At 42.1% G+C, this 13,384-nt stretch overlaps 1 protein-coding gene across 3 annotated transcripts in view; it reads right to left on the bottom strand.

Moving 5' to 3' along the window:
- NTRK2 (neurotrophic receptor tyrosine kinase 2) overlaps nucleotides 1–13,384 on the bottom strand; it is a 347,706-nt gene that overhangs the window by 314,516 nt on the left and 19,806 nt on the right. The window lies entirely within an intron of this gene.

A 13,384-nucleotide genomic window follows, 5' to 3' on the forward strand; every position in this document is an offset into this window, starting at 1 on the left:
CCCAGTCCCAGCATCCTGTTCCTTCTGTCTTTGTCATTAATAGCAGCACATTTTTCTTTGAAGAACTACAAATCACAAACTCCACACGGTCTCTCCCTGCCACCCCTCTTTCAACCTTCAAACATGGAAGTGGACTAATAACCCATCAGTGAGAGAACCTCATCTTGGTCATAATGATTGGCTTAAAGATGTATTTGTTACACAACTCGACCAATGAAAACTTTCCCTAAGATTAAACAAATGAGTCCTGGAAGACAGAATCTGTCTAATTGCCTGAGATTACTGCTGCAGGATGACGCAAGCCTAGAGCCTCTAGGAAGGAAAGACTGAGCACACATGAAATCGGCATGCAGGAGAGGCGGCAGAAGAGATCTAAGGAGAGAGAGGATGCTGAGAGTAGGATTCGGGGGTACGTGTCACTAACCTCAGCTGCACGGGAATGTCTGTTAATTGTAATAGCTATTATAACTACCATGATGGAGTTTCCTGCTTTCTACCTTATACTAGTGGTTCTTTAAGTATCAGAAACTATTTATTGTTCTTAGATCACAATCTCTTGAATATAAATTTGTTTCATGATTTTTTTGCTTTATATGGCATTCCTCAGTACTTTGCACAAAGTAAAGGATGGATTAAACTGATGGATGGATCAAGAGTTGTTCAGATGGAAATACAACATTTGAAGTTGTAAAGGCAGTACAAAAAGTATGCCAGGATTCATTTTCTTCTTTTCAAAAAGGAAAATCAATAATACATAACAAATTCCAATTAAGATACTAAATATAAACATGAGACATTTTAAAAAGTACATATGTAATGCATATTATGAAAAGACTATATGAGTTTCAAAATTTATACACCAAGATAAATATCTTTCAATTTCATTCTTTGCAAAATTTTGAAATACCTTGAACATGACTCTGCATTAACAGTTAAATAACAAAAAGGAGTAAGCCACACAAAATTGGGTCCCTTCTACCCAGCAAAACAAAGTGAGGATGACATGAATGCTAAAGAATGGGGCATTTCTCCTTATAAAATGGATTTCAAAAAATAAAAATAGGTAAATTCTCTGAAAGAACCAAATTACATCAAAGAGAAATTCTTTTTAAAAGATACACACAAGGGCTTTCTGCAGTAGCCTCGTGGCTAAAATCCTTGCCTTGCACATGCCAGGATCTCATATGGAAGCCGGTTCTAAACCTGGCAGCCCCACTTCCCATCCAGCTCCCTGCCTATGACGTAGAAAAGCAGTCGAGGACAGCCCAAAACCTTGGAACCCTGTACTGCATGGAGAACCCAGAAGAGGTTCCTGGCTCCTTGCTTCGGACTGGCACAGTACCGGCCATTGCAGTCCCTTGGGGAGTGAATCATCAGATTGAAGATCTTCCTCTCTGTCTCTCCTCCTCTCTGTATATCTGACTTCCAATAAAAACAAAATAAATCTTAAGACAAACAAACAAAAGATCCACAGGAGCACTCTCCCCTATTATATAAACAAGCAGTCCCCAAAATGCACGAGCCACTTCAAGATCTTGGTTGTCCCTGATTCGAAAGACCCTGGCACTTTTATGGAGGCACCAAAAGTGCACTGCCCTTATGAAATATTTCAAGACAGAAATGGAAGGCTTGATTTTCCACATCACATGTTTATGAAACATTTTTAAATGATCACACTTGAGACATTTTCCCAAGATTTTCATTTCTCTACCATCTTCTATAGCGACTGCAATAGAATCTCTCTTCTGATTCACTTCACAATAAATGCTACATTCCAGAAGCCTCAAGTGTTAATATTGGGGTGAGCTCTGGCACACTGAAGACACTGATTGGGATGTCTGCACCCCACATACCAATGCTTAGACTCAAGTCCTAGCTTTGCTCCCCCTCCCAGCTTCCTGCTCAAGTGTAGCTAATGATGGCTCAAGGTCTTGGATTTCTGCCACCCACATTGATTTTACAGCTCCTGGTTCTGACCTGGTTCATTCCCTGCCATTGCGGGCTTTTGGGGAGTGAACAGAAAAATAGCAGGTCTTGCTAAATAAATGATTTTATTTTAATGCCACTAGCAGCAAGAAGGATCGATAGCACTTTCTTTCGAACTCAACACCAGGACTCCTAGATAAGCCTGCTGGCTCCCTCCTGCTATGTTAATATATGGTGCCTGTCATTGTTCTAAACAACTCACCTGGGAGAGCTTTACCATCTACCTGGATCACTGTTGCACTCTCTCAGCTTATAACAAGTGCCTGTGGCCCTTAGCAGGTACCAAACAGCTTTGGTGACCCAAACCATTTATCTTTTTTCTTCCTTTATTGCGCTTTATTTAATTTTTAATTAATTATTAATTCATAAGCCCCCAATATTAAATTCAACAAGCTAGCAAATAAAAAACAGAAGGCACAAAGGCACACACACACACACAAAGAAAGGTAAAAAATGGAAGAGGTCAGTGAGGTTACAAATTACACCTAAACATGCATATACATTATCGCCTATAACCATGGATTATACATCTGCAAAAGTCAAACAACAGAAAATTGAAAATATTTGGGGGGAAGAGAAGGTGGGTGTCTGGTCAACATGTAGAGATATGTTTTCTTCTCATTCCCTAAGCAATTCACTATAACAGCTATGGACACAGCATCTACGTTATGTTAGATATTACACGTAATCTGGAGATGATTTAAAGACTATCAGAGGGTATACGTAGGTTATGTACAGACTACAGGATTTTATAAAGAATGTAAGCACCTGTGGATATTGGTATTCTCAGCGGGCTTGGTGTCAATGTACCAGAGATATCAAGGGGGGACTTCACTTGTTAGGAAAGGGCCACAAGTTTACTTCTAGCTCTCCTGTCACTGACACCCAAGAAAAGAATCAGATGGGGAGATAGGTCAGTGGTACATTCAGTGTTCACGAGGTTAAAAATGTGCCAGACATGAACCAAAGCATAACTGTCTTATGTCCTAAGAGCAGACAGGGAGATGCTAGAGAAAACCACCAAAAGAATCATGTGCACTAGGAGAAATGGCTCCCAGAGGAAACTCTCCCATGGCAGAAACAAGGATGCCCTAAAAAACGTACATTCTCCTCCTGGCCAAAATGGTGTTTACCAAGAGAAGTGCAAGTTGGAAGGTACTCTCCCAGGAGTGGAGTCCAGGAATTCCACGTGCAAGCACCTTCTGTAGAGGTATCCGGAGTGTTTTGCTAACTACAAACAGCTCATGAAATCTAGCCCCTAAAGAAATGCTCCAAAGTTACCAGAAGCCAAAGGGGCAGATACGTTGCAGAGTGGTAAGGATGCCACTTTGAATGCCACAATCCCATATGGATTGAAGCGTCCTTCTGGATCCAAGCCCCAGCTCCACTAACTATTCCAGCATCCTGCTAACATTCATTATGGGAGGCAGTGGTGACCAAGAAGCTAGAACGCTGCCAGCCACATGGGAGACCAGAATAGAGTTCCCAGCTCCTGGCTGCAGTTCAGTCTAGCCCTGACCACTGCTAAGCATGCGAGTGGTAAACCATCAGATGGAAGTGCTATCTCTCCCTTCCTGCCACTTCCCTCCCTCCCCTTCTCTTTCAAATAGAATAAAATTAAAAAACATTAATTTAAAAAGAAAACAAAACCAGTAAAGCTAATAACAAGCAATTCACAGAGGAGAACCCTTACTGATCAGACATGTAAAGAACTGCTCCTCTCATAAAGAAGCTGAGAGCCAAATTCAGACCACAATGACTGGCCTCCCTTGTGTCCCCACACACCCACAGCGTTTACAGCCTGATGATGCCAAGTTCTCCTAAGGACGCGGAGAATTTCACAGGTCGTTGGAGGGAGTGTAAATGGAAGTAACCACTTTGAAGATGCTACATCATTATCTTTGAATATCACAAATCAACACCCTTTGCAACCCAGTAATTCTATTTCTAGGTACTCACCTAACAGAAATTCTTACACACAGGCACAAGGAAGGAGAAATAAGAATATCTGCTGGAGGTCATGGTGCAATGGCTCAACGACTGAATCCTCACCTTGCACACGCCAGGATACTATATGGGCACCAGTTCATATCCCAGCTGCTCCACTTCCCATCCAGCTCCCTGCTTGTGGCCTGGGATAACAGTTGAGGACAGCCCAAAGCCATGGGACTCTGCACCCATATGAGAGACCCTGAAGAAGCTCCTGGCTCCTGGCTTCAGATCAGTTCAGCTTTGGCCATTGTGGACATTTAGGGAGTGAAGCAACAGGTAGAAGACCTTTCTTTCTCTTTGTTTCTCCTCTTCCTAAATCTGATCTGCCTTTGCAGGAAAAACAAACTTTAAAAAATAAAGAAAATCTACTGAGAGATGGTCAACAGAATAATACTGTACTCACAATGATGAAGCCAAGAGATATAAACAATCTAAGTGTCGTTCACAAGGAAACAACAGAAACTCTGAAAAATTGGTAATGTTAAATACATACATTGAATTGAATCAAATCTATATATTTTAGCAGAAAGAGAACTCTCTTCTGAGAGAAGATAAGCAAAATGGCACATTGATAGATACATATAAAACAATTTATGTGGACTTTAAAAATACATAAACAACAATATCACATAGTGTTCACAACTAAGCAGGCGTTCAATCTAGAGGTTAAGATATGCCCACATCCTAGGGCTGGCACTGTAGGATCGTACATGAAGACATCATTGATTACGGTTCAAGTCCCAGCTGCTCTACTTCTGATCTAGCAACCCAGTAAGGGCCTGGGAAAAACAACCTTAGCCTTGGCTGGCATAGTCATCTGGGGAATGCACCAGGGAATGAAAGATCTCTCTCTTCTCCTTTCTGTTCCTTCTCCTCTCGGACTTTCAATAAGTAAATAAATAGAATCTTGAAACAAAAGTGTGTCTGCAAGCCACATGAGAGTGCCTGGGCTTCACGCCTGGCTCTGGCACTTCACTCCAGCTCCCTGTTAACGGAGGCCCTGGGAGGCAGCAGTGATGTCACGCACATTCAAGGCCTGGGAGGAGTTTCTGGCTTGGATGGAGAGCTCAGCCAATCCCAGGCCATTAGTGGCAGTGAATTAGTAGATGGGGTAGTGTGGGATAAGCAGAAGGGGGGTTAGAAAGAATTATTGGGGGGAAATCTCTCGTTTTCACCCTCTTTCATAGAAATAAACTAAAAAAATTATAATTAAAAGCTGCATTGGGCGGCCCAGCATGGTAGCCTCGTGGCTAAAGTCCTTGCCTTGCACACGCAGAGATCCCATATGCAAGCCGGTTCTAAACCTGGCAGCCCCACTTCCCATCCAGCTCTCTGCTTGTGGCCTGGGAAGGTAGTTGAGGATGGCCCAAAGACTTGGGACCCTGCAGCCGCGTGGGAGACCCTGAAGAAGCTCTGAGCTCCTGCTTCGGATCAGCTCAGCTCTGGCCGTTGCAGCCACTTGGTGAGTGAATCATCAAACTGAAGATCCTCCTATCTGTCTCTTCCTCTCTGTATATGTGACTTTTCAATAAAAAATAAATAAATCTAAAAAAAAAAAAAAACCCACTACATTGGGAAAAGAAAACAAGTCTGAGACAAAGAAATTGAAGCTGTTAAATGATGTATTTTATTAAATTGCTGAACTACTTTACTGAGAAGATAAAAATGTCAAAGTGTCGGTTCTGAATAAACACACAAAGTTATTTTGTTATTACGCCTTTTTTGGATGTTTTGTACCTGTAAAGAAGGAAGGAACAGCTGGGAAAGGGGAAAAAAGGAGAAAAGAGAAGAAAACAGAGGTCTGGAAAAAGAGAAAACAGAAAAGCCATCCCCATGACTTAGGGAAGCTGAGGTCAAATTCCTGGTCCTGGAATCCTACCAGCAGAGCCACCTGCTGCTGGCCAGTCTCTAGGCAGTGCTAAAGACGCTGTGCTGCCCCCTGCTGGTGATTTCCACCTGCCTCCGGGAAGACCCTGGCAACATCAGGCTCTTCCAACTTTCTCATCTCAGGTCATGCAGCAGGCTTCTTAGAGAAAACAACTCTACACGTTACCAGTGGGGTTTTTCACGCTGTGAAACTGTGGACTCTTTACTGGGGCGAAGTTCTGCTCATTAAACTCCATCTCCAAGAAGGTTTTCATTCACCAAAGCAGCACCAAGGAAGCCCAGCATTTGTCCCTAGTTCACACTCCAAGACAACCTCTAGCTCCTCTGACCACGACCATGGTTCTAGAAAGTTCAGGCTCTGATGTTTTCAGCACAGCCCCTGCCCTGAAAGACCCCCTACCTCTTCTTTCCTCATGGAATCTCACACAGTTTCCATTTTCCTCACAATTTTCTCTCCTTGTCACCAGCAGAGATGGCGGACTCTTGCCAGAACTTCCCATCAGAAAGACTATTTTGGGGACTGGTGTTATGGCACAGACAGTTAAGCTGCTGCTTGCAACGCCAGCAGCCTGTATCTGAGTGCTGGTTTGAGTCCTGATGGCTCTGGTTCCGATCTATCTTTCTGCTTATGTGCCTGGGAAAGCAGCAAAGATGGCCAAGAGATTGGATCCTTGTCTCCCACATGGAATTCCAGGTTCCTAGGCCTGTTCCAGCTTGGCTGTTGGAACAATTGCAGAGTTAAAGTAGAAGATAGAAGAACTTTCTCCCTGCCCACTAGTCTTTCAAATGAATAGATAAATCTTTAAAAACTAAAATCGCACTTCTTTCACACATTTACTATGTTCCCAGAACAGTATGCACGTCCCTAAAAACTGGACCACGTATGCTAGAAGCTTCTCACTTTGTTCTCATAAACCTATCCCGAGTCCCCACAAGAATTGCCTGCAGGCAACACCAAAAATTCTTTTTCCAAGTCTAACGTCTCTATTCCACCAGTGAGCAAGCGTTTTTCAGCATTGCACTAGTTAAGTTTGTAGTCAGGAACTAGAGGGGAGGGAGGCATTCCTTGCAACCCTAATATTATTCTGCTAGTCACTGTCTGATGCCCTAAAGGAATGAGTATCTCTTCCAATATGGGAATTTTATGGCTCTCACTGTATCTGCACCTGCCAGCGTAGAGCTGGAGGACATCTGTTATCCACAAGGACTCAAACAGATACACTCATCCTGACCTGGAGTTTTAGAATCCCACTGGGGGGTGGGGGAAGAAGGGCATGTTTTTACACATGTACATGAAAGATTCACAGCAATATTAAATGAAGACAGAAGTTCCATGACTGCAATTCCATAGGTTCCTGGGAATTGGGATTAAAAGACAGGGGGAGGTAAAAGCAAGCACATGAGTTAAGACATCAACTGAGACCCCCAAGTTCCCCTAGCAGCGTGCCTGGGTTTCAAGACCAAGTTCCTCAACTTCCACACAGCTTCCTGCAAAAAACACCCTGGAAGGCAGCAGTATGAAAACTACAGGAATTTCAAAAAGGTTTTCAACAAAATAAACTCATTAATTCCATTTTCCCACATTTATTGATGTGCCCTCTTATGGTTTCATTTTTATCACACAGAAAACAAATAGTGAAAAAGCAATAAAAGAGGGGGGTAGACAGCCAATTTTTAAGGAAAAAAAATTTTCCAATCTAAAAGCAAATTTAGACTGCAAACATGCAACATATTAAAATTAATTATTTTTAAGTGGATGAAAACTAACCACATTTAGCAAATAAGTAATTTGCTACAAGCCTGTCAGTCTCAACAATGTAAAATAGCAATGGCTTTCAAGAACCTTTAGATCCTTTCATTCCAAACTTTTTTGTAAGGTATTTACTTATTTATTTAAAAACTTAGAGTGAATGAGGGAGAGATGAGAGAGGGCCCTTCCATCCACGAGTTCACTCCCCAAATGTCTGCAACAAAGCTGAGAGCTTAATCTGTGTCTTCCACAAACATTTGGGTTGTTTCCACCAATTTTCCCAGGCCCTTAGCAGGCAGCTGGATCTGCAGCAGAGCAGCCAAGACATGAATAGGAACCCATATGGGATGCTGGCGCCACACCCACCAGCTTTACTCACTATACCACAGCACTGGCCCCCAGCTCCAGATCTTGGACAATGCGATGCTCTCATAGGAGACAAGACCCATTGGCATAGTGTCTGATAAGCTGAAAAGATGCCAGGTGGAGGGAGAAGCACCTATCCTATGACGGCACACTGGAAGCAACCATAAAATATGACTGGAAGAAAAACATGTATGAAGGTACATTCAAAGGTCATGGAAAAATGAATCAGAAGACAAATTCATTCTGGTGCAAAAAGTATGAAATCCTCAAGTTTCCTCACAATCTATGTTAGCCATGAGCTTCCTGAAAGGTTCCACTTACACACGTATTTCAAAACTCGTTTGGCATCTACATAAACTTACGTTGTAACTCCATTGCCCACAAATGTTTTGAAACACTCTGAGATACATGATGGAGCAGATAAGACAATGATCCCATGGAGAAGAGCTTTGAGATCCAGCCAGGAACATCAACTGAAACCCAGACTGTTCGCTGTCTTGTTTTGTACCGCAACCAAAGAGACCTCTGCCTCGATGTGACATTCAACACCTTTACAAAGACATTTTCCTGAGGGCAAACAATTTTCTCTAAACTAAACAAAAAGCCCAGAGGTAGCATTTTGGAAAAGAGGTAATTTTAGGAAAAAGAAATCATGAAATTATAGTTTCCTAGAAAAGGCCCTCATCACATTTTAAAGATTTCACCTTTGCTTTAACAGTCTATTAAATAATTCCTGTAGGTGATCTTCCAAGGAACAAAAAGGGGTCTGTAAGGCATCATTTTTTTGGAGGATATTAGCTTAGCCACAGCATTGCTCAAAAGCAAGCTTTTCCTTTGACCTAGCCTTCTATGATTTGGACTGTACCTTGACAATAAATGAAAATTAAATGAAAACAGCAGCAAGTATTTCAAATGATGACTATTCAAAATAGAATTACTTCCCACTATCCCCGCTCACTCCCAATCCCACCATCAGATAGATGATAGATGGGTAGGCAGATGGAAAGATAAGCAGGCAGGGAAACAGATATTCAGTGATAGCCAACAAAACTCAAAAGTCATGCTAAGTGATTGTTCTATATCCCCAGCTACAGGCTTAGGTATTTCAGTGGATATGATTTCTTTTGCAATTGAGATGTTTGTTTAGAGAGCATAACAAGCTCTTTAAAAAAAAAAAAAAATCACCCTTGGTCCCTGGGTCCATAGCAAGGCCGCTTCAGTTTCTCAGCAACAATCCCATAAGAGTTTCTAGAGTTAACTCATAGTCAGGTGCAGGTGCTACTGTGATGGGCCAAAATAGGATGCACTATCAGACTCTGTATGATGGCTACAGCTTAATTGCTGAGCGGGTACATCAGCCACATGTGAGGATGCATGTGTCACAAGCACCAACTCAGCTTGCTTGACATCTGAATCCAAACAGCCCCACAGAGCCAGCTGTTCAACATCAGCAGTGAAAGCTGTCTTTCGGTCAAGAGCTCAGACACAGTACCAGTAATTCCTTCTTCATGAACGGAAAACTGGCTACCAGACCTGAGGGTTCCAGGGATTGTGTCTGGAACATAGCGGTGCCACCAAAGGAGAACCAGAGGATCATTTCCCTTTCTCAGAAGAGGGAAGTGAGGTGTAGCCATACCAAGTCACCAAGGACATATGGGTGTCCAAACAGCATTCAAGCCCTCTGGAATCTGACCTTGTAACCACCATGGGCGCAACTGGGACTGTGTGCTTGTCAATCCCACACCTTCAGTCACAATAATCTCTAGGTGCTCTATGTAATGGGCCTTCCGAAACAAGTACACTCTAAAAACAACAATGTCTGTAAAATGAAGTGACAGCATTCACTTATTGTTGAGGAAACTGGAAAACTAGTTCATAGACAAAGACAGGAATTAATGCTACTTCTTGTTTTCTTTTCTTATTTGAAAAGTACAGTGACAGAAAAAAGAGATGGCAATCTTCCATGCATTGGTTCGCTCCCCAGATGTCTGCAACAGCCTGACTGGGAAAAGCTGAAACTAGGAGTCAGAAACTCCGTGCTTGTCTGCCATGCGGATGATAGGCACTTGAGAACTTGGACCATCATCCTCTCTCCTTGCAGGAAGGTGGATCCGAGTGGAGTAGCAGTCTTACAGGAACAATAGGAACAATCAGATATGGGATGCAGGCATTCCAAGCAGCAGTTTAATGCCTACCCCGCCCATCCCCAGCCCTACCCCTGTCCTACTCCTGCTCCCACACCTCCAGGTAACTAACATGCAAGAAACAGAACAAATTCAAGATCTGCCTTAGCTACTAAATGGCAAACATAATCTCGCTAGGTCTCCAGTGGTCACATCTGTGGAAGAGGAAATCTGAAACTTGATAATAATCACATTTTTCTTCAGGACACAAATCATAGGAAAAACCTTTCAAAATATTAGGAAGAATAAAAGTACACTCTGGATTTCTCTTCATTTTTATAGCAACATTTTCCGTTGTCTCTTCCAATACAGTGACTCTCAACCAAGAACATCAAAATTTGGGATCAGAAAAATTACCTATGGAAAAAAAACAAAGGAAACCTTAAGGTTTACTTTCCACATAAAGCACAGTGGTCTCCATAGCTAACAAATAAAAGCTTAATCTGCCCTATTTACATAGTCTTAAACCAAGCAAGTTTAGCACTGGCCTACTGCCTACACTCGATGTAACGGTTAGAACTCATAAATCCGTCCATCTGAAGTCACAGCAAGCATCACGTGGCTGGAATGCACTCAACATGGGGAGCTTTATTTTCTTTAACAAAAAAAAAAAAAAAAATTGTACTAGTCCCTAACATTTTAAAATTGGAAGACTTCACATTTTCACATTTTAAAAATCTGAATTTCCATATTCTCTTTGAAAAACAGAAGGTCCACCAAACTGAACCAGTATTTTCTCCTGGCAACCATGAGCGGAACTGCAGGGCAGCCTCCCGGGAGAGGGGTGGCGGTTGGGCTGCAGACGCAGGTACGGGAGTACATCTCCAGCTGGTCCATCCCCAATAACCTGAACTGTTGCAGGGACCATGGAGAGATCTTATGACATCTGATATAATGCCTTCTGTAAATCTCTTTTCAGACTTTAATTTTCAAAATCCTCCTGGACAAATAGGAGGTGCATAGAGAACCCTAAAATAAGTTACAGCAAATAAAATGGCACCAAAAAATATAATACTTTAAAACACCTTCTTTTAAAATAATTTTTTAAAAATTTCCCTTACTTGTTCTACAGCTTTTGGAAACTTCCTCTGTTTGGACAATGAACTACAATGATTCTGACATAGTGGAGTATCACTTGAAACCCAACGTAATAACCATAAACACAGTTCTCGGGACAGGCAAAGCAGGATAGGAGGATGGTTTCTGGTAATTTTAGTTCTGCTTTTAACTGATTTACTTATGCTACAGCATGTGGGAAAATGAGTTAAAAGTAGTTTTTGTGCCAAAAAAAATTTTTTTTGAAGCCCATGCAGTTTTTCGTAATGCCCATTTTCATTAGCTTCATTGTATGGATTTGTTTCTTTTTTAGGTGGAACACAAAAATGAACTTGTGTTTTGGTTCCATTTTCCATGAGCTTTTGCAGCACCATGGCATCATTATATGCAATCTTAGATGTTTCAATAGGCCACAGCCAATGTGAAGATAAAGTGCTCATACACCCCACTAATGGTTCTATGGCCATGAAGATTTCCAAGACAGAATTGGTCCTTATCCTGAACAACTCTTAAGAGAACGCCTTATGCATAGATTTAAACCAAAATCTTTATCTGAAGCAGGCGTAGTCTACTATGGGTCAATAGAAAATCCCTAGAAACACAAGACAGATGAATCAGTAACTCGGGGAGCACTCTGCAGTGAATTGATCTTGGCAGGCTCACAAGGGGGACCATCCTTCTCAAGATTGAAGGCACCGCAGGAGCCTAGAGGAGTCTTCGCTAGTACTGGGGAAGCCACCTGGTCCCACCTGCTTTCAACGGCTTCTAGCCAAAACCATCTCTGCCGCACTGTGGGGTGGAACTCCAGGGTCTCAGTCAAGCACCTGTCCCAATTCTGGGGCCGTCACAGGGCTGCTTCTCCCAGCATGCCTGAGTTGGCCCGCTGCTACCTCTACAGCTCATCTTTGTGTGCGGACACGGTAGTTTCCACCTGGACAAGCACGTAAGCCCCATCTTTGTAAAAGGATGTCAGTCCCCACCATCTGCTTGTCTGGTTTCCACAGAGAACAGATCTGCCCTTCACCCACAACAGAGACTCAAATTTTCTGGGCTTTCATTGGAGAAGACAGCCGAATGTCACATGCAGTTCGGCTTCGATCAAAGCCTGGCTCAGCAGCAGGCAAACGGGGATGGGAACAAACATTCCTGAGTAATATCAGTGTTATAATTATAGCTCAGGGAGATTGGATTTGGGGGTTCCTTTAGCCTCCTTGCAGAATTAATATCCTTGTCATTTTCCCCAACTTTCACTGGCATTCTTGGGAAGAAGAGAGTGAAATCTACTTCTGTATCTCTCATAAAAGCTCTGTGTTCTATCACTCATTGTCCCTTTGTGTGTGTGTGTGTATTGCTTTTAGAACCTAGTGCCATCCAAAGCTGTGTTCCTGTACGATTAAGTAGGCATTCCCCTTTCTGATCATGCACTTCTCTTTCCACTGCCAGGAAGTTAAGGATAAACATGGGGCTCAGTTACATCAACTCTGTTAAACCACTGGGGCAAGTGGAGTTCTTAACGCTCTCTCTCTTTTGTAATTCCTTATTCCCTGCTATTTATACCTTATTAACATCATTATGGGAAATTATTATCACCCATTGTTTCAATACTGATGATAAAGTAGTTTTAACATAACACCCATTTAATGAAAATTAAGTAGCCATTGTGCATAGTGTACTGATATTATAGAATATCCTTAGAATTGCTTCTAAGAAATGAATTAATAAGTGATTCCATCTATGATTTTTCTTTGCATTTCGGAGTGAATGCTCATTTCTGACGGACATGTTTTCGAAACCCTAACCCAACAAAGAAATCATCTTTTTTATATATAAAAAAATGCCTTTTTATCTTTATTATTGTTCCAGCTTGGAGTCGTGAGGAAGAACCCCGAATGGTCGGCATGAGCTGTAAGAATTTTAAAAAGTCTTCAAGTCAGAATGAATCATGGCAGAATGAAGTTTTGGAAACTCTAGGCCTCCAGTCAGTTCAAATCATCGCATGCAAGGAGAGCTTTTCGAAGTAATATTTCTGTTCCAGCTTCAGGCTAGATCAAGCATGGCACAGGGAAAAACGAGCATCAGGCATAACATCAGGAAAGGAGAATGAATTGAGCGATAACATTGTAAGATCTCTGTGGAGCACTGTTTTGATTTGGGCTCAGTTTTT

Source organism: Ochotona curzoniae, unplaced genomic scaffold (genome assembly GCF_017591425.1).
Source record: "Ochotona curzoniae isolate NIBS_2020 unplaced genomic scaffold, NIBS_Ocur_1.0 scaffold_3208, whole genome shotgun sequence".
NCBI classification, from domain to species: Eukaryota; Metazoa; Chordata; class Mammalia; order Lagomorpha; family Ochotonidae; genus Ochotona; species Ochotona curzoniae.